Here is a 24,168-nt window from a genome sequence, read left to right on the forward strand (position 1 = left end):
TTCCAGGAAACTTTATATACCCGGTTCAGAGTATAAAAATAATTAACTAATATAGAACTATACAAATAGGCATAATTAATACTATGATACTAAATATAATTGAAATCCATTCACGGTTTCTGCGCATAAGGTTAAATAAAACATTTTAAGTAACAAGATTCACAGCATGCTGAAATGTACAGAGTACAAGTATGCGTATTAATGAAATATGATTTCAGATGAAAAACGGTGCTGATCCCAAACTCGTTACGATACACTAAACAAAATTAATTCAATGGATATTACAAACGAAAACTAAAAAAATTTGTACAAATTGATTTTTGATGACTATAAAATTAAGTTGATTAAGCTAACTGGCACTCTAAAGATACCACAGAAATTTTGGGGCACAATTAAGACAAACACCGTGTTTTAAATTTATTAAAACGGTATTTTCTTTACCTAGCTACTTACGACAGTTTTCTACTCTCATCGTTAATTTTGCCCACTGTACAATGAATTAACAAGACGTCAACGCCTGACTTTCTAAATCGTTCGGTTGAATTCTTGTGGTCAGTTGATTTGTGGCGAGTAAGTGTACGAGTAGTATGTTTGGAGGCGGACGATTGGAGATGTGAACTATTATTGTCATGGTATAAACAGTCTATTGAAATGTGAAACTAACACAGAAGTGTAGACAAAGGATCAATAATTAATAAAAAAAATAAAAGAGTATTTAATAAGTTCAATTGTGCTGTAACTGTCAATTCATGTGCAAATGGACATCGTTTCCTTTAGTACTCAGTCAATTAATTTCAATTTCACCAATGCTGTAAATATGTGAGAGTGAGTGACCTTAAAATCAACTGAGGTACGTATGTAGGGTTATTTAAAAAAATAACCATCATAAGGAATTCAATTGTAAAACCTTTTAAAAATTATTTAGTACTTTACTAATTGCAACCACTGGCGACTTATGCCATTCATAATAAGGGAAAGTAAAATGTGTGGTGGCCCTGTCCCTCTACCTTCGCATGGCATTGTGAAAAGTAGGTCTCACAACGTCTCGTGTTTAGCGTATATTTTCACCAATCAATTACCTACTGTTTTCTCTGCGTTTGTCATACACAGTTCACAAGTCTCGTGCTTCAGAGTCGAGGAAACCAAAAGTGTTAATACGAACACAATTGTTTGTTTAACGCAAAGAATAAGAAATAAATAAGAACGAGGTGTAAATTCACGAATGTATGCATATATTTATATACATATATACGCTCTTTTATACTCTGTACAGGGCATAATAAGTCAGCCGCGAAGTTTGTATCACCAATGAGCACCAATTTTATCTTTCGTTTTGGGGACCTGATAACTAGCAGGTCACAAAACTAAAAAGAACTCTTGTCTGTAATTTTGAATGTACTGAATAGAGATCATCATAGATATTAATCGATTGTGTTTTTTTTTATATTTTGTAAGCAATTCAAACACGAAAAGGTTAAAAATAAATCAGTTTTACATAAACTTCGTAAATATTATGAAACAAAGTGAACATATATTTTTATTTTTATTGATAATTAGGTTTTTTGACTATGTTATAGAAAGTTTAATATTTGTTATCGACATATTTATTTTCGTTAAAGTGTAAAAGCATCTCTGAATAAGGAAATGTAATAGATTTTGTGACTGTCACTTACAGAATAGCAAAATCGTCTCAAAAAAAGTCTCAAAAATTGTCTCTAACTTAAAATTTCAAATTTAGAAACTTGAGACTGTATCACAGTACAGAATCGCACGGTTAAGCTACTTAATCGATTTTTCGAAGTCAACCTTTACCGTCTAAAGTCGATCAAAAAACGATTATTAAGATTCGATTTTACGGTTAAGTGACAAATGACACTTGATAACAAACCGTGTGAAAGAAAGTCAAACAATATTATTATATTCAGGCTTTGTCCGGAAAGTAATAGGACTAATTTTCATCCGCCGCGACTAGGAGCGTTCCTTGCTAACGAACGAGCGGCTGGTCAGTTGTCTCCGAGCACCTGGAGAGTCAAGACAAACATTTTCGTGCGACGTGTTTCTGTGAGTGATGCAAGCCGAGAATGCAGTGCTCGTTAGATCAGAGGTAGACGATTAAATTCTGTGTGAATCTTGGTAAATCTGCGACAGAGACGTTTGATAAATTTCAGAAAAAGCTTACCCAGATGTTGCTTTAGGAAGAAGTGTTTTTCGGTGGGACCGGCTCTTTTTGGAGGGCCGGGAAGAGGTCGCTGATGTAGACCGTGTTGGGAGATCTGCCATCGTGTGCGGAAAGTTTTAAACTCAGATCGTCGACTAAGTATTCCTTTAATTGCTCAGATGTTAAATTTATAAAAATCTGTGGTTTATGACATTGAGTCGGAGCACTTGAACATGCGCAAGGTGTGCGCGAATTGGAAGTTGCACCACGACAGCTTTCTTGTAAAGACAGAAATTTTTTTGTTTCCTTACCTGAAAAGGGCGATGAAACGCAAGCGTTTTCGGCTCTCAAGACTATTCCCGAGAAAGCCTACCGTGACGCCTTCAATGCTTGGAAATCGCGCTGGCGGCGCGGCATCGACGCAGAAGGAACCTATTTTGAAAGTTTTTAAAGAATTGTACCGATTGGTTCTAAATTAATTTATTTAAATCGACTTTGTCCTACTACTTTCCGGACAAATCCTGTATATACATATATACAACAGCCGTAATATAATAACAGGACGACTAGTTTGATTTGACATCTAAATAAAGCACACAAAATTGACTTAACTGTTGTTAATTATAATTGCACTAGAACAACGAGGCAAGACAGTGGTGATAAATATTATCAGTTTCACAACCTAAACAAGTAAATAAATATATTTTTATTAGAACTTTCAAATTTTTTTTTTATAAATTTATTCAAAATTTAATTTGTTAGGTTAAGTCGTGCTTTTCTGAGTAAGTTTTTTTATTTTGAAAATATTTAATATACTTACTATCTGAAAATAAAAGAATACGCTTAAATTCTATTCACAAGGAAAACAAAGAAACCATATCAACCGCTTATCTCATTTAATATAAATTACGAAAATTAAGTTTCTGTTTAAATTCGCGTTTAATTATAAATTTTTTAAAGATTATTTAATTGATATTGACTATTTAGTATTTCAGCATTTATTATACATACGACGACCCGACATCAACGAGACAAAGATTCAACCTATATTTGGCATGTCTTCCCTCAAATTGTTAATTTGATTTACATATGTACATATGTCCAGGGATTGTTGTTATTTGAGAACCATTGCTTAACGGTTAAGATGTATGCTTCAGCATAACATAACATCACTTTCTTAAAATTTTGCAATAAGCAGATAAGTATTTTATTGTGTTTTCTACCGTTATCTTAAAGTATTTCAACGTCTCGCCTATTTTTCGGGACGAAAATCTCTTTTTATGAATATGTTTTATTTGTTCTCTAAGCTGAACGCCATAATGCCGTCCTCAGCTCATTTTGAATCATGAAACTATAATATTTCGCTATTCGTTCAATATATAATTATATTCATCTACTTAGTGCTATTTTTAAAAGAAATTATTACGTAAAATTTCGTGCCCCTATTATTTCGCACAGTCTCAACAGAACTCACATCACAAAATGTGTTCAGAACGAAAGTCCATTCTTATCCGTATAACACAAATGTAAATGTAAGTATGTTTGGGAGACAATATTCCGACCGAACATTTGAAGTGATTATATTACATTTAATCTATTTACTAATCTAAACCGTTCTGTAGATTTATAAAACAGCTATTTTTAACATTTAAAAATTGACATTGTTTATATTAATTACAAAAAAACATTTTTATTTTTTTTTTAGGCCGTAAGGAGGGTTTAAATTTTTTTTTTTTTAAATGCCTTCGCACCATATAGGGATCGTCATCCTACGTGAGTGGTGTACCCACTAAAACACTCCCCCCTTCTATCATGGAATGTTTTCCCCTACCCCGGGACCGCTTTCGCATTACTTCAGGGCAAGATTTCCAAGATGGACCCATTACAGGTCTATTTCTACTCTCCCTGCGTCCAGGGATGCCTACGATTTTGTAGCCAGCATCAAGCTATTTGGCTCGTCTTCTATTGGGAATCTGCGTCCATGTCTCTTTTCTTACTGCGTAGAACATGTTCCACGTACGAGGCAATTATTTTCCAGTTTTCACTGCTAGATATCATTTTTTCTAAGAGATTTTCCGCACTTAGTTCTCCGAGTTTGTTTTGTACAGTCTTCCGTGCTTCTTTCCACCGCTGGCACTTGAAAATGGTATGGTTTGCATCGTCTAGTGGTTCGTCTCCGTAAATACATGCTGGGCTTTCTGCTTTTCCCACGTTGTATAGGTATTTTCGGAAATACCCGTGACCGGACAGCATCTGTGTTATATAGTAATTTACCTCGCCGTGTTTTCTACTGTGCCACTTCTCTATTTCTTTGATCAGTTTTGCGGTCCATCTTCCTTTGCTCTCCCTTGTCATCGATCTTGCCAGAGTTCGAGAGTTTGCTTTCTCGCCTGTTGTCTTGTGGCCATGTGTATTTCTATTCCGTCTTTCTTCCATAGCCAGAGTTGTCTTCTCTCCTTTGCAAGAAGGTCTATTGGGATGACGCCGCTTATCACTAGCACTGCGGATTCGGATACAGTGCGGTACGCCGTGGCGACTCTCAAGGCTGCTGTTCTCTGCACTTTAGCAAGCACTTTTCGTCTATGTTCTACATTTAATGTATCGGCCCATATTTCGCTACCGTATAGTAGCACTGACTGTGTTGTGTCCATAAGCTATTTCCTTCTACTTGCAAGTGGGCCTCCGATGTTTGCCATGAGCCTTGATAGCGCCATGGTTATATTTGCTGACTTTTTTGCAGCATGTTGGATTTGAGCCCAGTACGCCAATTTGTTGTCCATTCTTATTCCAAGGTATTTTAGGGTTTTCGTCGTTTTAATAGTTTCTGAATGAACTTGCATGTTAACCTCCAGCGGGATATGTTTCCTAGTGAACAGGATCAGTTCTGTTTTTTTAGCAACTAGGCTGAGGCCGTGTGAGTCCAACCATGTCTGTGTTCGTATCATAACTTGTGTCAGTCGACGCCTGGCCATGTCGGTATTACGCGCGGTTATGACGGCGTCAAGCATTTCAACGTTTATGATTCCATCGTAGCTGGCATTCCATAGATCTGGTCCAAGTATTGATCCCTGCGCTGCTCTAGAGGTTATTTCCTTACTTTGTGGGCCATCACTCGTATCGTATAGTAGTTTCCTGTCTTTAAGATAGCTTCGTACCATTTTCATCAAGTAGAGGGGCGTTTTGAAGCGACTTTCTAGTGCGTCGATCATATTTTCCCATTTTGCGCTATTGAATGCATTTCGTATGTGGATTGTTGCGAGGAGGACTATTGGCCTCGAGAAGTTGTTCTTTCGATGAGCTTCCTCCACGCTGCGCACGACGTCTTCCACAGCTCCTATGGTGGACCTGCCTGGTCTGAAGCCATGTTGTCGCTCTGATAGGCCTCCAGCATCGTCTTTCTAATAGCGTTCCTGCTGTATCTAGCATGCGTAAAGGTCGGTATGCTGATGGTGTTCCTGGGTCTCCTTTGCCTTTGCTTATTAGGGTCAGATGCTGCCTCTTCCATATTTCTGGGAAAATACCCTCGTTCAAACATGCATTATATATGGATAGCAGTAAGTGCGGTCGTTCCATAGCGATTAGCTTTAACACTTCCGCTGGTATCCCATCAGGCCCAGGGGCTTTTCTGGTCTTTAAAGTGTTTGCGGCCGTGTTCATTTTCTCCAAGGTGAAAGGCGGACATGAGCTCTCTTGTGTATGTTCTGGTGGGTCTCTTCCCAGGTCATGGGTTGGGAACAGAGTGTTTACGATGTGCTCCATAGCTGCGGCGTTTAACTCAGGGGTAGACTGTTTTGCTCCTAGTTTTTTCATTACGATCTTGTATCCGAGACCCCACGGAATTTTGTTTATATCGTTACGTAGCTCTTCCCATTTATCTTTCTTTGTCTTTGTTATTGCGTCTTTCAGCTCATTTTTCGCAGCTTTATATTCCCTATGCTCTTCTATTCCGTTTCTTCCTCTTCTTCTAGCTCTTGTGTATCGTCGCCTTTTGCACAGACAAGTTTGTCTAAGATTTCGGATTTCGTTGGTCCACCAGTAAATTGCTTTCTTTGGATGTCCGCCTTTTATTTTGGGCATTGCTACTTTACATGCCTCAGTAATGGTGCTCAGAGTTGCTTGGACAATCAACCTGGCTGTGCATCTATGGCCGCAAGGAGCTTTCCTGAGTCTAGCTTGGAAGCGTTCCATTTACGTGTTCCTCTTCTTTTTTTCTGGACCTATGAGGTAGGATATGTATAGGTGGTCGCTACCAGTATAGTCTTCCAAGACTTTCCACTCCCGCAGCTGGTTTGCGAATCCTTCGGACACCAGCGTGATATCAAGGGTTGTGTCGTTGCATCCTGGTCTTCTGAACGTGGTTTGGGATCCTCTATTGGCGACGATAAGGCCTAATCTAGCCGCCATGTCGAGAATTTTCCGGCCCCTTGAGTTTGTAGTCGGTGTGCCCCATTCCATGGCCTTGGCGTTGAAGTCTCCGGCTATGATTAAGTGACGGTTTCTTTGTCGTGCAGCATCCTCTATAGTATCGAACTTTGCTTGGAATTCTGTCGCTCGGTGTCAGGTAGCAGCTAATTATCATAATTCTTTCGTTTTTCATCCAGACAAACCCATTTCCTCTCCCGCTATTTGTTTTTTTGAAACTACTCCTTTCTGTTAGCCATATTGCTGCTGTTTCTGTGGTGTCTTCTAGCCATGTTCCATCTTGCGCTATTTTGTATTGCTCGCTAATGATTGCTAACTCGGTTCCGAGTTCTAGCATGAGCTGCGGCAGGAGGTGGTCAGCTGTTTTGCTTCTGTGCATGTTACACTGTAAGATCTTCGTGTTCTTGTTTTTTCCCTATACGACTCACACTACCGAGACCCTGGGATGTGATCTGTTTGGGTATACTTCTGTTCTACGCAGAGGCAACCGCACGGTAAGTTTTTGCAGTCTTTCAGCTTGTGCCCGGGTTTCCCACATCTTATACATAATCCTTGGCCTTTTCTGTCGGGGCCTTTGCATTCCCATTGTAAATGGCCGAAGCCGAAGCATCTGTAGCATTTTTTAACTTCCTTCATAGGCTTCTGCAGCTGATCCATCCTATTTTTATGTGTCCTTCGTTTAGTACCCTGTTTGCGCTATCGGCTGTCAACGTCACATATGCGCGTATTTGGAGCGCTGGTCGTCACTGTGATTTCGTCATTTGCTTGCTCTAGCAAACGTCTTACGGAGGTCGTGATTTCTGCTGCGGTGGATAAGGAGTCGAGGTCTCGGATCTCAATTGTGGCTTTCTGTTTTAGCTCGCTTACAGAAGCTTGCTTATGAGAGCGTTTCGGAGCTCTGCTCTCGGTTTTTCTCCTTTCTTCAGTTCTAGGAGCAGGGCACCTGATTTTGTTTTCCGTATTGCCCGGACTTCCACTTTGCCTTGGTCTGTCATGACGTGTTGCCGTATGTTTTGAAGCACCTCGGCATAGCTGCGGCCTTCTGCAGGTTTGATTACCACTGCTCCTGGCCGAACTCTGGTTCTGGGTGCCGTTTTTTGCTTCTGGAGCTTGTCATCTGTTTGTCCTTGAGTTTGCTCTTCGTTTTGATGTCGTTTTGCTTGCTGTATCTTTTTTCCTCTTACTACGTGCCACACAGTATTTCCGGGTCCTCGCCCCCTTTTCTCTGACTCCTGTTCCATTGGACTTGGTGCCGTTCGTTTAGGAAGAGCTGTTACTGGCGTTGAAACATCGTCGTGTTCGTTGCATGCATCTAAGGACCTAGTTGTGGTCGTGCGTCTCGTATCCTTTTCTGCCTTCATCCAGTTTCGGCGCAGGCTACCGATAATGTCGAAGAGTTCGTCTAGCTCGGATATCCCATTTTTTACATCGGAACTTATATTCTTCTGTCTCAGCATTGCCAACTTCATCTTTTTCAGGGTAACGCGGCACTTTAAAAGGGCTTCATCCTCTTCTGCTCTCATCTTCTTAATGAATTCTTGCCTTGGAGAGTTGTATCCATTTCGTAGGCCTCGGTAGATAGCCGGAGTCCTATTACTTGTTTCCGTGCTTGCTTCCGCTGATTCAGGCATAGATGAGGCGGTTTCCTCTATGAAAACCGTTTGGATTGCCCTCTCATTTCCCATTTGTGGCGGCGAACGCAAAATTTTGTTTTGTCTTCTGAAGTCATTTAATTCGTCGTCCATTCGTCCTTTTTGTTTTGGTTCTGGTGTGTTTTTTTCATTGTTTTCTTTATTCATGTTTGTAAGGGTCCCCGCTTCAAGCCGCTATCTTTGCTCGGTTGTACAGTTGCATTTTCGGTCCCTGTGGTTATATTTGCATTGCAGGGAGGCCACACGGGGGTTGACACGAAACCTTATGGGAATTCGTGTTCAGAGCCAGGACCATAGCACTAGTCAGGATTGAAATCAACTGAGCCCGTACCGCCAACCTAATGGCGACGTAGCATTGAACGTACTTGAAGCCCTGCCAAAGTTTTAACGGGACGGAGGCGCCTGTGACATTACCCTGAAAGCCATTTCTGCAAGACGTCACTCTTGCATACTGAGGTAACAGAATGCCGCAGCCGTCAGCCCAAGTTCAAACGTTTCCAAATCGGGTGTCAAAATCGTGGTCCTACTTCGTTGCGTGATTTCTTGCGTTGTCGTCTGTGCTGTGCTCTTTCGTCGGGGGCTGTATTTGTTATTTACAGCTAACCTGTGTTTCTCAGGTTTGCAATCTGCCATCTGTTTCCCCGGCCGAGCATTTACAGTTGGGGATTTCTTTTCCTTGCGATTTCCGTTGTAGCGTCCCTCGTCGCTATGTTGCCTCCCTCTCGTGGGTAGGTGATCCCTCGAGGCCACCCTCTATGGGGTTGTGGATGCTTATTTTGAGGCGGCATCTATTCACCTCGTCACCGGAGATTCGTAGGATGCTTCAGGTCTTTTAAGCCGAACCCTCCTCTCCTGTCGCTCTTGGTCAGGGACTGCTTATTGGGTATTCGCAGCTAACCTAAGAACTTAGGTCGTCAACAGTTCGCCACCCTTGGTGACCTGAGCTCAGCCATCTTATTACAAAAAAACATTGCAATGACGTATTTTGTAATAAATGTCGTCATTTTTAATTTTTTCCGTTTAATAAAAATTATGGGCGCATTTTTCGAGATGGAAAGTTAGATGCATTGATTTTAATTAAACTATTTGAAAGTGAGCGTGGCCCCGCCTCTCCAACAAGTTTAATATGCATATCTCCTAAACCACTAAAGATACAACAACCAAATTTGCCGAGTAGAAATCTTATAAGAACTTTTACCGACACAGTGATAATGGATGAAATCAGAGGATAACACCGCTAACGGTACTGTTAAAAACTACTTTGCGCTTTTAGTAAAAATCAATAATATATATGTACGTAAATACGCCGGAGACATTAAATTCCACCACCGAAATGGTATAAGAGGTCTTTATGGGAACCGGTGTGAAAATCAGCCGATGGACGCTCTCTCTTTGGTGAAATCTCATATCTCGGGACCCGACCAACCGATTTCGACAAAATTTAGTACATGAATAGCTTTTACATACTTATGTCACATTGTGAAAATGGACGAAGTCCGACAAAACCCCCCACTGCTTCCTATATAGCACAATTTTAGATTCCACTTGAATCGTTCAGTTTCTAGCAATTAATATAACGGGACAACATTTTGCACGAATAATGTCTTTTGTGTATTACCTTATGGCCAAATACCCAAAAAAAGTGTTCAAGCTCCTAGGTACCGAATATTTAGACACCGATACCTATAGATGACTTTTGATAAAAAATATCGGCCAAAGTGTGATATACATACATATATATATAACTGAAATTAAATGATAATTCTTCTCTTATGGTATGGTACGTCTGTGTGTCAAAAATGGATTGAATCGGATCAATACTTCCCAGCTCCGATAAACTAAATATATACATTAGGAACCAATGATGATAGCGGAATAAAACTTTACACAAATATGGTATTTGAGCTGAGGTAACCCTTGTGGAAAAATTGTCGTGATCGGACTATAACTTTTCAAGGTCCCTGATATCGAACACGAAGAACTCAGTGCCTAACCTAACATAACCTAATTTTTCACCGAAAATATCGGTAAATCTCTCAGACATTTTCATGTAATTCAGAGGGCATCATTTTTATTCTCTCGCAAAAAAGTTGCTAATAACAGTATCTCGATTATCACTTTATCATGCGAGAGTATAAAATGTTCGGTGACACCCGAACTTAGCCCTTCCTTACTTCTTTTAATTGCCTACAACCTTTTTAGCAGGTGGAAACCTATAGAACATATAGAACGTACATACGCACAGTGGTATCAGAAATTCCATTTTTGACTTTTCTATTTTAATTTTACAATAAGATCATACTTACAAAAACTAAACAAATAAACTAACTGCCATAAATTTAATGACTTTTTATTAACTTTTACTAATATTTTTTATCTATTCCATATTTAGAAGCTCTTTCTCTGTTTTCTATGTATAACAATTTATATTTTTATTCTACAAGGTGTGTTCCACAGTAAATAGGACTTTAAAAAAAACAGAACAAATAGTTTTTTCCGCAAAATCTATTTATTTTATTCAAAATAGTCTCCTTCTGCTTCAATACAGCTTTTTGCACGGTCCATAAGCATGTCGAACGAGTGTTTTAGCTCGTTGGCCAGTATGCCGGTGCAAGCCTTTTGAATGGCCTCTACGTCTGCGTAACGCTTTCCTTTCATGGGCAAATGTATTTTTCCGAAAAGGAAGAAATCGCACGGTGCCATATCAGGTGATTACGGGGAGTGGTTAATGTTTAAAATGTGATTTTTGGTCAAATAATCGTCCTTCGAATGTTTTTTTTTGTTTTGGTCGTCAGTCAATTTGTGCGGAACAAACCGTGCAAACACTTTGCGTAAGACCAAATGTTCGGTAAAAATGCGATAAATCGATTTCTATGAATTTCAATGATAATTTCGGCTGATTTTTGATGAATTCACGCACGGTTTCGATGGAATTTCCGGTGATCACGGATTTTGATTGGCCCACATGTTAATCGTCATTTATTCCTCACGACCACTTAGATAACGTTGAAACCACTAGTGCACTCTGCTACGGGCAATCATCGCCATAAACTTGTTTCTTCAATTGAAACGTTTCGGTAAATGTTTTAACAATTTTAAAACAAAATTTAACGTTGGCTCTTTGTTCGAAGCTCATTTTCGCACCGATAACACGAACGTACTGACACTTAAAACGCAATAACAAATGTTATGAAATTCTCACTGGACAATCGATAAAGATAGCAGATTCTAACACACCAGTCGACAATTGAGATATCTTTATGAAACTTGGTACGCGGGTTCCTCAGTACAAAAAAATTACGAGTTCGTAGAAGTTTTGAGATGTAAAATACCAAGAATAGTACTTATCTTTCCGATTATCCAAAAGTTTTGCATGCGTCCGTAGAACATGTCTCTTGCGTTTTATGTTAAACATATAAATTAAATATATATATAAATTTTATATATAAAGTTTCAAATAAAACTATTTTTTAGTTAATTTTTATTTTATTTAGCTTTTTTATTAAATTTTATCCAGTATTCCTTTTCTTATATTTGTGTGTGTTGTTATATTTTTTTAAATTAAAATTTTAATGTTATTAAAGAAATCACATTTATAAGTTAACTGTGCAAATGATTTTTCATTTGTGATTGATTTTTAATCGTTACAACTTTCAGCTATGATACATAAATTAAGAGTCATACCTGACAATTTGATGAATTTATGGTCATCAATATATTTTATAGGGACAGGGATACGTATTCACAAACTTCTGTCTTGCGAAATGGTTACATACATACATACACAATTTGTAAATGTCACTGTACTTATGGATTGCAGCCGGCACTGCATCTGTACATCTGATTTCACTGCAATTACAATTGCTTCAACTTCAACTCCGCATTTCGTGTACTTAATTAGTGACATACTCAAAGCTATGCACATACATATGTATGTGTTAATGTTTTCTTGAGCATAAATAATGTATCATTTTATTAATGAAAAGGGTTCAATTTGTTTGACCCCGTATTTTCAATAACTAATTTTTGAACGTACCAACATTCAAGTAGTTTGAATTGATTAAGAGCATTGTTTAAAGTTGTGCAATTGTACCCGATTTTTCGGATTGCCGTTTCATCAGTGCAAATCGAATAAAAGAAGTCGTATTTTTACTGTTCTCAAATATCATGAAACTTTCGAGAGAAACAAATTAAATGAAAACGATTTCTAGCGAATGTTGAGGTAAACTTTGATGTGGAAATTAAAATGTACCACATAAATGGTATCGATGTTAGAATATCGCTATAGTCGATGTATCAATCTCACTCGTAACTTCTTGCATTGAATAATAAAATTATATTTTATCAAGAAGGCACTGTGATTTTTCTCAAACCTTTACAAACGTTTTCCTATAGATTTCCATTGAGCATTAAGAAATTGTGTACCACCTCCATTCTATCAGTGTACATTAGTTAGTTGATTTACAGGGAACAAAAAAGCGGAAATACCTTATACGGGAAATGTTCTACAGATCATCCTGAACGACTTTTCCTAAGAGACTATGGCTCTAAATCCGATTTCGAGCCAGCGATTTTTAGGCGTAATCGCTCAACACACAAAATTAGGTTGAACGAAAACCTTCCGCAAGTGAAATTACTAGTATATAGTTATAGTTTCTAGTTTGAGGATAGTGGGGGAAAGGCATGAGCTGAAAACTTTTTAAAAATGGGCATGACCCCTAATATGTTTAATCATATTATACTAACTATAATAACTATTCCATCTAAAGGCAAAACTTTTTATTACCTTCTTTGACTGTGCGAAAATATGGGTTTCTCATTAATCTCATGACATGTCGTAATGCCAAAATAAAATCAGGTAATATTTGGCGTTGCCTCCATTTACCTAATATAAGAATTTCAAATTTCCGATTGACTTTATACCGTATATATCGGTCAATATATGTATAAGATGTCTTTGGAACAATAAGTGAACATAATGTATATCACTGGATATACATTTGATTAAGGAGTAATGCTTAAAATACGTGAAAGCGATAATTGAATTATCCGAACTCCTTTATACTATATTATAATGAAATTAAGTGACCTTTTTTTTCAAGTATATAGTTGAGATCTGAATTTGGCTAAATTTACTCTAGACCTTGAATTCCTGTTGCTAAAGAGTACAATAGTTTTGTTCACCTAACGCTTGTACCTATCATTTAAAACTAAGCGGGATGGATATGGGGTTATACTTGTATATACTAACATAACATATACATATAAATGATCAGGATGACGAGAAACGTTGAAATCTGAGTGACTGTCTGTTTGCTCAGCGGTCGCTCTTCCTGTAACGGTACTGTTCAAAACTACTAAAAGCCCAATTTTCGGTGAAATCACATATCTCGAGACCCTTCGGATAGATTTCGACTAAATTTATTACGTAGCTCTGTCCTCATATTCCTATGTGACAGTGTGAAAACGGGTAAAATCGGACACAACCACGCCTACTTCCCATATAGCACATTTCTAAATTATATTTGATTCTTTCCCTTCCCAGTATAAAAATCAAGAAGTAATTAACAATATCGCGATAAAATTTTGCACTAATGATTCCTTTAAAGTAAAAAATTTCTTAAATGCAATCGAAATTGTTCAAGCCCCTAGGCACCGAGTATGTGAACCACTATAGTTGAATTTTGCCCGAAAATATCGGTCAATGTGTGATATATAATTTAAATTCAGGAATAATCCTTCTCTCTCAATGGTATGTCTGTATGCCAAAAATGGGTTAAATCGGGCTAATAATTCCCTTAGCCCCATGTACCTAATAAAGATATATGCGAACTTCCAGGTACTTTATGCTGGATATATCGGCCAATATTTGAGTTGTCTCAATGAAAATTGCATGTTTTACTCATAACAATTTATCTTTGTCCTTAAAATAGATAGAATCAAGCGAAAACTTACCCCCACCATATAACTATTACTAGTATTTTCGAACATCCGACTTATATATAATTGGTGATTGTATGTGAGGTATCTTAATGAAACTCAGGAAACATTTTGTTATTGTGTGGTATGAATATTTGATAGTTAAAATCGGGTCGATACTACTCCAACTCCCATATACTTGTACTACGTATAATGATTTACGTTCTTCTAACAAATCTTATGTCAAATTTGTCGGTCAGTGTATGAGCTATATAGAAATAAGTATATATAGAATTGCTTGGATTCCGATCCTCTGGTTGACGTTTTACACCTTAAGAAATTTCCCTGGCTTTGATTCCTGCAAGTTGCAAGAGTATAAAATGTTCAGTTCGACCCAAACTTTCCTTACTTATGCAATATAAAGTTTTGCAGTGCCTGAAAGTATTCACCCGTTTTTATTTCCGTTACACACAACTTTCCTCTTTCTTACTTTTTATGCTTCAGTTAGTGCCCGACGCAAATCCGTGGACCGAATAAGCCGATATGACCTATCTTTTGAGATCGCAGTGTAAATGAAGACACACACATTGAACGACAAATATCCGTGATATTTGGATTTTTCCCGTAGAAACGAGTCAGCTGAATGCTTTTTTATAACATAGGGTTGCCAGTCTCGATATTTTGTAGTAAATAAAAAATAAATTTCATTTAAAATACATATTTTAAATTTTCTTAGAATCAATGTTCAATAGTATTATTCATACATAGCTAGACTTTTTTAATCGTTTGACTTTTGTTTACGAAAAATTATAACTGAAAATGAAAAAACTGTTCAAATCAAAAAATAACAACTGATGTCGGCAGTGCCACTGCGACAAATTTCGTTTGATACCGACGGTAAGTACGGAATAGGCAAAATCCCGAACCCAGGTGTCAGCTTGCGGCTAATATCAAAAATAGAGGTTTCTTTTTGTTAAAGGACCGAATTAATGTAAAAAAGAAAGAAGCAAAAGCAAGCCCAAATACTTCCCGTGAATTGGCAATATATTAAATGAATTTATACAACATATAGCGACATTGAACTTGGCTGTAAATTAATCAACAATAGTCTCAACATCCACGTAGATGAAATTACATATGTATGTACATATATGTATGTGTAGTATGTCGGTTAATCAAAAGGAATGATCTTCAAATAGTGGCAGGTATGGAAAAAAATCGAAGTTAAAGTTGACCTTAGTGTACCCATTTTCAGACTCAATCACTCACATACAAAATCATAACTAATTATACATATATGTATATTAATATAATATATGTATATATAAATATGTATATGTATATAATTAAATAAGTAATATCCGACATATGTAGGGGGCCACTGGTTTCAAAGTTAATGCTGGTCCAACTATGCGATTAATTTATTTAATTCAATTAAAAAAAGTAGACTACTCTCTGTGTTTGTAATTTGTTTATCGCTTATCATTTATTCAGTCCGCCATGTGGCTGCAGTCGGCAACCACAGTGGAGGAGGCATTTTTAGGGCAGTTGTGTACTCCAAGTTACGGTCAGCATAAAAATGTGAGTGTCGATTGGATTGAGTTCATACTAGAATTGGCGGCTCTGCACTACATCCACTTTAAATGAAAAACCACGACATGCGAGAAAGTGCAGTTAAGCCACAACTGAACCAAATGATTAGTCTGCCTTTGAACGCGGTACACGCATATACATAGCTCATCAGCGATAGCCGTAAAAACCTCTTGCAAAATGTAGAATTTTATTAAAACTACAAAAAAGTGTGAAAATTCTTTACTCAAGTGTTTGTAATTAAGAGACAAACTCCAATCGATATGCGTTTGAAAATTGGACTGGAGTGCCATCGCTTTGAAATTTACGGTAAGCGGTGCGAGTGGTAGCCGGCATATCTACGCCATTGTTACCTGGTGGAGTTAAATAAAAACCTGAACCTAAAGATTATATTCCTAATTAGGCCAGGTGCGGCTAACAACTTCCCACTGTGAACCTTGGGTGGACACAGTTGGCATTTCAATTGCATGAAGTAGAATACATTAGATTGGTAAAAAGAGGTGAAAACGAAAATTACGCGCTGTGCCAAGACTCCGATAAAATTCAAATGTGATCCAGACTTATATTTTCGCATTCAGTATGTCGCTTTCCCAATTCATGTTGTCAATTATCTACCTACCAACATGACATACATACATTTGTATGTAGTTAAGCGTAACTGTGTATTTATAGGTGAATTTGTTGGCTCGACTTCGTCAATAAAATTCGTTGCAGAATGTGATCGGACAATCAGTAGTTTCGTGGTGGCAGAGAGATATCGCAATTAGAATGTTTGCTAAGCCTGCCTTAAATCATACGGTTGCTTATTAAGATTATTTAAAAGCTAGCACGATTTAAGTGCAATATAAGTATAAGTAAGTTGAAGTGCAAATTCAAACAAACGTTATCAAAATATATGTATATAAAATTGTGCTACTTGTGATTTGAAAACACCACCATCTCCAGTTCCAATAAGATTCTTTTATAATTTTGACAGACAAGAATATAATTATGCTATACTTTTTCCGCAATTTAATGGACTAAATTTTTACTAAGATGGGCCTGAGATAGGAGGAGGCAAAAGGAAATTTTTATACAGGGTTTGTCCGGAAAGTAATAGAATTGAGTCGATTTAAATAAATTTATTGAACCAATTGGTACAATTCTTTAAAGACTTTCATAGGCTCCTTCTGCCTGAATGCAACGCTGCCAGCGCGATTTCCAAGCATTGAAGGCGTCACGGTAGGCATTCTCCGGAATAGTCTTGAGAGCCGAGGTGAATGCTGCTTGGATCCCCTCTGTCGTCTCAAAACGATTGCCTTTCAGGCAAGGAAACAAAAAAGTCAGGGGAGCCTCATCTGGGCTGTAGAGTGGCTGCGGAAGCTTTGGGATGCCGGCCTTGGTTAGGTAGCCGTTCACAAGAAAGGCGGTGTGAGCCGGGGCGTTGTCGTGGTGCAACTTCCAATTTGCGCACACCTGGCGCATGTTTAAGCGCTCCGTCATGAATCACAGATTTTGATAAACGGTCTAAGTTCAAAACTTTGCACACATGAAGGCCAGTTCCAAAAGGCTTGGTGCCACCGAAACACACCACTTATTGCTAAAGCAACACCTGAGTAGGCCTTTTCTGATCATATCAAATGTCTCTGTCGCAGATTGACCTAGTTTCACACAGAATTTAATCGTGTACTTCTGCTCTAATGAACGCAGCATTTTCGCTTGCACGACCCACAGAAACACGTAGAAAATGTTTGTCCTGACTTATATAGTATTTATCGTAAGTTTTCACTTGACGACATTTTGATATTCTGCAATACAAAAAACACGTGTACCCCCGACCCGTTTTAGTTGTTACAAACACCTAACAGTTACTAAACTACTTGTAGTACACTCTGTGCCACATCTTACGAAGGTCTAAAAAAAAATGTTCAACAATAAGTGACATAACTCTTACTCTAAATAAATAATATCTATCTCTCATTCAGTTAAATTTTTAAAAACCTTAAAATCAAATGTTCTAATTATGAATAATATTCTAATGACGAAAAATTAAATCAAAAGGCTTAAAATTAAGAAAGCACCTGGTTTCGATTCAATTAGAGTTGAAGTATTAAAGAAGTTTCCATAAAAATGGTTGCTCAAAAAAAGCTCAACTATCTTTTCAATTCATCAATCCGACTGACAAGTCTTGGGAAAACTACTGAAGTTTTCATTGTTCCTAAACCGGGAAAGCATCCTTATAAAGTCCGTCATATAGACCAATTTTAGGCAATAGAGGCAATTATCTGGCGATGCATATTATGTTGAAAAGGATTGAAATAAAGCTAAAGGTGCAACTAGTGGGTTGCGCCAATGATAGAAGGTGCTAAGGGGTATTGATATGGCTAAGAAACGATGATAGTGACCTGAAGGTTAATACATTTTGATGCAGAGGCCCACTACAAATGGCTTAATTAACATGTGAATGAGAAAATCTCTTTCTAGACACATGTCCACCTAATCACTTATGTCGAAAAAAACCCACATAATTCAATTGATACTTAGAATACTATGGAATTAGGAATTTCTTTGTTGCATTTGGAAGCTATTAAAATTAAACTCATTAGTTCTATAACACTATTTCAAATCATTGCTGATTACAAGACTTGGTCTTATGACGTCAAAAGTTCTCAGCAATATAACGAAACATAACCGAAAAACAACATCAATGTCACTTGTAAGTCTAACCTACAATGATCTTTTCTTTTCATTACCGTAATTCGGTTCATCATGAACTAATTAAAAATAGTGAATAAAGCAACTGATCTCATTGCCAAGTTGTGGTCATAAGGGTCAGACCACCTCTTCGCCTACTTCCCTTAGCCTCTATTTACCTAATTATCTTCATGAAAATGAGAGGAAAAGTGTTTTTGTAATAACAATGTATCTATGTGCTTAAAATGCATGAAATCGGTGAAAACTTGCAATAGCCTCCATATAACTAATATCACGATTTTCAAATATTCGGCTGACTTTACTCTTTATACATAAACATATTGGTTATGTACCTTAATGAAACTCGGGTAGCATTTTATTATAAATTTTCACAATTCCGGTTGGCCTTATACCATATATACGAATTACTCCCATTTTGTTTTTCTAACAAGCCTTATGACGATTAGGTCGTTTTATGTCTTGAAAATATCTTATCAAATTAACCTGAGCAATTTCCTAACAACGTTTGCCTATACTTAAAGCTGTTTCCCAACCTTTGATCCTTGGAAGTTGCAAGAGTATAAAATGTTCGGTTGCATCCGAATTTAGGCCTTTCGTACTTGTTGTTAATAAGCTAAGATGCTAACATTACTAATCATGCCACATAGACAGGGGACGCTTTTATCAAAAAATTAAAAATAGAGAGGTGTTGAAAGTTGTATTAGGAATTTGAAGAAGTCACATCCTGAAAGTTTCCGCTGCATGTTTGAGGTCGTTGCCTTGTTGAAACCAAAATCCGTTACTTATACCAGATTTCGCGGCACTTTGCTTTAAATTTTTCTTTTTCAAAATACATTCCCCTACTCCACCAGCTGTCATACTTTCCCACATCATAACACCTACTTAACGATATTTGACAGAAAAAATAAATTTTCTTCATTGAGCGCTGTCTCTGATCTTTTCCGCATCATTTTCTGGCTTTTAATATCAAAGATACTAAACAAAAAGCTTGCCAGAGAATAAAGCTTCAAAACTTTCAAAACTCTGGTGATATATTTTAATATTTATTTACGAAAGCGACGCATTTTTGTCCAATACCCAAGGAGTTACATACATATGTATATGATTTTTTATTAGCAATACTTCAATGACCATGCTTTCTTCAAAATGGTTTTGCTGATGGAAATGCTTATGGCCTTTTGAAACTCTTGCTATGTATCAAAGCTTTCTCTAAGGACACAACACTCTTCACTTCTCTCCGTGTCAGCTCAGAGAACGTTCAGATCTAATATATTATAATAATATTCCTTTCACCCTTTTTAGTTTTTTTAGCTTTGCCTCCAAAAAATGTTTAAAAATCTACAAAAATGTAATATTTACATTATCAGGAGTGTTGTGGAATCTGATAGTCAGAGATAAAGAGGTGTTTAACTCCTCTCTCACTGGAAGTGAGAGAGCAATTGCTAAACGTCAAAACCTACTGAACTTTGACAGCTAATCGAGTTCAGTAGGTTTTGACGTTTAGCAATTGGAAATCTTACCAAAAAAATATGTAAACGGAGGGATTAGTTGCATCGTTCAAGACCACTTATAAAAAATGTAAAACAATGAAAATTAAATAAATTTGTGAAATCTAAAGATATTTGATGAAACGTTTTGTAATTTGAAGCATCATAGTTTTATTTTCAATGGAAAATTATTAAAAACATTTAATGATTGAGACCTAACAAGCTTAAATCCTATTATTGGGTATTGAAAGGACAAAAGTCAGTTGTTATAATATTCTTTAAAAAGATTTAAATAGTTTCTCCATATAATAAATAACCGCTATATAGTAATTTTTATTCATACTAAATGTTGGGTGTTTGAATTTAAATGTCCAAAAATTGTAATTTTGTTAAATCTGGCCATAATGGAAAATGTTATAAAAAACGCTAATTTTGAGGCGCTCTCACACTGGAATAAGTTTAACAACCCTTTATTCCTGCCAGGAATAATGGGATGCCCAACTCTCCTGTCACTGGAAATGTGAGAGCCGCTCACCTACCGAACTTTGACAGTTGGCTGGATTGGGTAGGTTTTGACGTTTTGCAATTGGAATGACTGGAACGGCCAGATTGAAATTATACGAAAAATATATGTGAACGGAGAAATTTGTTTCCGCCGTTCAAGATCGTTAATAAAAATTTAAAACAATGAAAATCAAAGAAAATGCGAAATTTAAACATATTTCATGAAACGTTTTGTAATTTGATGCATAATAGAAATCATTTTCTATTACAAATGATTAAAAATATTCATTAATTGACAACTAACAGGCTTAATTCACCTTATTAAGTATTGAAAGATCGAAAGTCAGTTGTTTTAATATATCATAAAATCATAAAAAAAGATTTAAGTGGTTTCGCCATATATTAAAAGTCCAATATATAATAATTTGCAATCGTAATAAACGTTGGGCGTTTTAATTTAAATGCCCAAAAATTCTTATTTTGTTGGATGTGGCCACAATGGAAAATGCTATAAAAAACGCTTATATTGAGGCGCTCTCACACTGAAATAAGTTGGGCATCCCATTATCCCTGACCTAAACTTTGACAGTTGATCGAGTTCAGGAGGTTTTGACGTTTAGCAATTGGAAACGAGCGATGGCCAGATTGAAATCTTACCAAAAAAATATGTAAACGGAGGGATTTGTTGCATCGTTCAAGACCACCTATAAAAAATGTAAAACAATGAAAATTAAATAAATTCGTGAAATTTAAAGGTATTTGATGAAACGTTTTGTAATTTTAAGCATCATAGTTTTATTTTCAATGGAAAATGATAAAAAACATTTAATGATTGAGAGCTAACAAGCTTAAATCCTATTATTGGGTATTGAAAGGACAAAAGTCAGTTGTTATAATATTCTTTAAAAAGATGGAAATAGTTTCTCCATATAATAAATAACCACTATTTAGTAATTTTTTTTCGTACTAAATGTTGATAAATGCCCAAAAATTGTAATTCTGTTCAATCTGTACATAATGGAAAATGTTATAAAAAACGCAAATTTTGAGGCGCTCTCACACTGGAATAAGTTTAACATCTCTTTATTCCTGCTGATAGTTGTCGGAATCAGAACTGAAACCGAAATAAAATGTAGTAGTTGTCATAATTCAGAAATTATTAATTTGATGAACGAAACAAAAATTGTATCGGATTTGGTTGTCATGGAAACCAGTTTTTTTTGTTACTAGAAACAGAGCAAGAAAATAGTCGCTGACAGATTTTAAATTTAAGTAAAAAATAGTAGTGTACTGTTGTTGTAATTTTATTGTTATGAGTTGACATATATGTATGTATCTATTTTTATAGGTGAAAACATAAGAAAAGTACAGAAAATGTAATATTTATTGGTCTCATGGTAAAAAGTTCCGATATTTTAAAAGTATTTACAAGGATTTTAAGCTGTAATACATAGAATTGCTTCCCATTCATTTGCAACATTTGTCATATTAGTGAACATCTGAGATGGGTCTTGGTTATGAGATCTTCGAAACGACGAAAATTCAATCAAAATTTGTGATGCCATTGAAAATCAGACCCACCATAAGATTGCTTTTACTATAAAACGATTGTTTATTTAAATTCGTCGGGTGTACGATACAAAAACTAGAACAATGAATGTGGCAAAAATTTCGTAACAAGGTGGAAAAAAAAACTCATTTTTCCACGAAATTCGCATTTTTTTTGTATAACTGACAAGAGCTATAGCGTCTAAAGTCAAAGCGATGCCATAAAATACCTCTGATCTGTAGGAATTTAAAGATAAAAAATCAGGATTGTAGTGTATTTTCTATGGAAAATTTTTACATGCCTTGGTCCAGTTCTTAATGTTAATATTAAGTGCTAAAAATTTCAGGGAATTTTTTTATGGTATTTCCAGGGAAATTTCGTGACGGGACTAAATAAAAATAATAGTTCTATTAAAAAAAACACCCTAATGTATATAAAAAGGGGGAAAGTATATGTAGTTAAAATTAATTTCGAAAATTCATAGTAATTGAGTATTGTAATACATTTGGAAAAGACGATGTTTTTGGTAATATAAAAATGGTAAATATTTTACATAATAAAAAAAAAATTTTATAATTTATTCAATTATTATCTAATTCACTTTATTAATATATTTCTTAAAGTATTTGATTTTAGATTTATAAAGTCACTTGACGCAACAAGTGCCAAAATGATTTGCATAACATTTTTTTGTTTGAATTATTCAATTAATTCAAATATTATGACAGAAAATAGCAAAAAATAAAAAAAAACAACAAACACATGCGGGATCTGTAGCACATGAAAATTTTCATTAGCTCTGCTGTGCTACCGCTCCCAATTTTTTGCTACCGCTACGCCAGAGCATAGCGCAGAATTTAATTTTTTGCTCCCGCTCCTGCTATAGTTTTTTACCTAACAAAACTCGGAGCAGAGTAGAGTACATACTTTTACATTGTTATGCTAAGGCTATGCTGTGGCTCCCGGCAAAGAGCGGTAGCGATAGCATAGCAATAATTTTAGAAATTTTGCTGCTACGGAGTAGTAAATGAGAACACTGCCTACAACACAATGTTGTGGCGCTTTGTCGTCGCGTCAGTGCTTCGACAGATTGACTCTTTGACAAAACGTGAGCTTTGGCCTTGGTTGCCCGTGACAACGGAGATGCGAAAACATGCGTGCGGCTCTCGTTATTCCCTTATGAATGTTTGTACATATGTACATATGTGGCTCGTATTTGCTTTCGTAAACATACAGACAAATGTGCCAAAGAAATAATATACATAAGCATATGCCATAGGAAATCTATTGCTACAAACATGGAAATTATAACGAAATAATGCGATAAGTACATATATTTCGAAATTAATATAATATAATAGTCGAAATTAATATAATTTTTGAAATAATAATTTATTTAAAATTATTTTTTATTTAATTTTTCCGGATTTTTTAAAAAAATTAAAATGTTTACCATTTTTCAGAAAACAATGGTTCATATAATACAAAATAATCACGCATATGTGACACAGAGTATGTAAAAAAACATTCTCTTTGTGACTTTGTAGATTTTTTTTCAAAGCATTTCTCTTTATTCATTCTCGCATGAATTCAGTCGTTTTACGTATATTTCTGCCATTGAACGTGCTCATTTCTGCTGATTAGCCGCGAAAATGGTGAATTCCTTACCAGAATTCTATCAGCTCTGTTAGCCGTCAAATGAACATCATACAGAATTCAATTTGCACCTTCTCTATGTTTTGATATTCTCTGTATGAGCACATGTGCGACCGCTAGATCTTTTAAGATGATATCAAAATCTTACACCCCTGTTCTGTGCAAGTGACAAATTCAACATATTTCTTATTTGTCAAAATTTTAAATTTATCAAGCATTTCGTAATCTGTATCTGAAGTAAAAAGCTCTTTTCTTTATAAGTTGTTAAGAAGTCAAATGTTCTTGACAGTGCTCGTTATGAATTAAATATCTTATTGTGCATCTTGTTGTGAAAATGGAAGATATTTTACTTTTGCTATTATTGTTAAACGAAGATGAAAATTGTGAGAATAGGAATCACGGACGGCATTTAAAATATAGCAATCCATTTTCTTTGAGCGAGAATACCTTTGTGCAAGAAGAAACTTTTATAAAAACGGGGCAAGTATTATTAATACATTAATTTAAGCTAATTTATTTGAAATATATTCCAGATCT

The 24,168-nt window shown here is 36.1% G+C and overlaps 1 protein-coding gene across 2 annotated transcripts in view; it reads left to right on the forward strand.

The window, feature by feature from the left end:
* LOC120770914 (beta-glucuronidase) overlaps positions 1 to 24,168 on the forward strand; it is a 70,909-nt gene that overhangs the window by 36,231 nt on the left and 10,510 nt on the right. Inside the window, exon 1 of one of the 2 annotated variants that reach the window (XM_040098606.1) lies at positions 599 to 850. The exons of the other annotated variant lie outside the window; for it this stretch is intronic. The gene's annotated coding sequence lies outside the window, so the exon portion shown is untranslated. Of the gene's footprint in view, positions 1 to 598; positions 851 to 24,168 lie in introns of those variants that run through there. 2 annotated transcript variants of the gene reach the window in all.

Source organism: Bactrocera tryoni, chromosome 3 (assembly GCF_016617805.1).
Source record: "Bactrocera tryoni isolate S06 chromosome 3, CSIRO_BtryS06_freeze2, whole genome shotgun sequence".
In the NCBI taxonomy this organism is placed as follows: Eukaryota; Metazoa; Arthropoda; class Insecta; order Diptera; family Tephritidae; genus Bactrocera; species Bactrocera tryoni.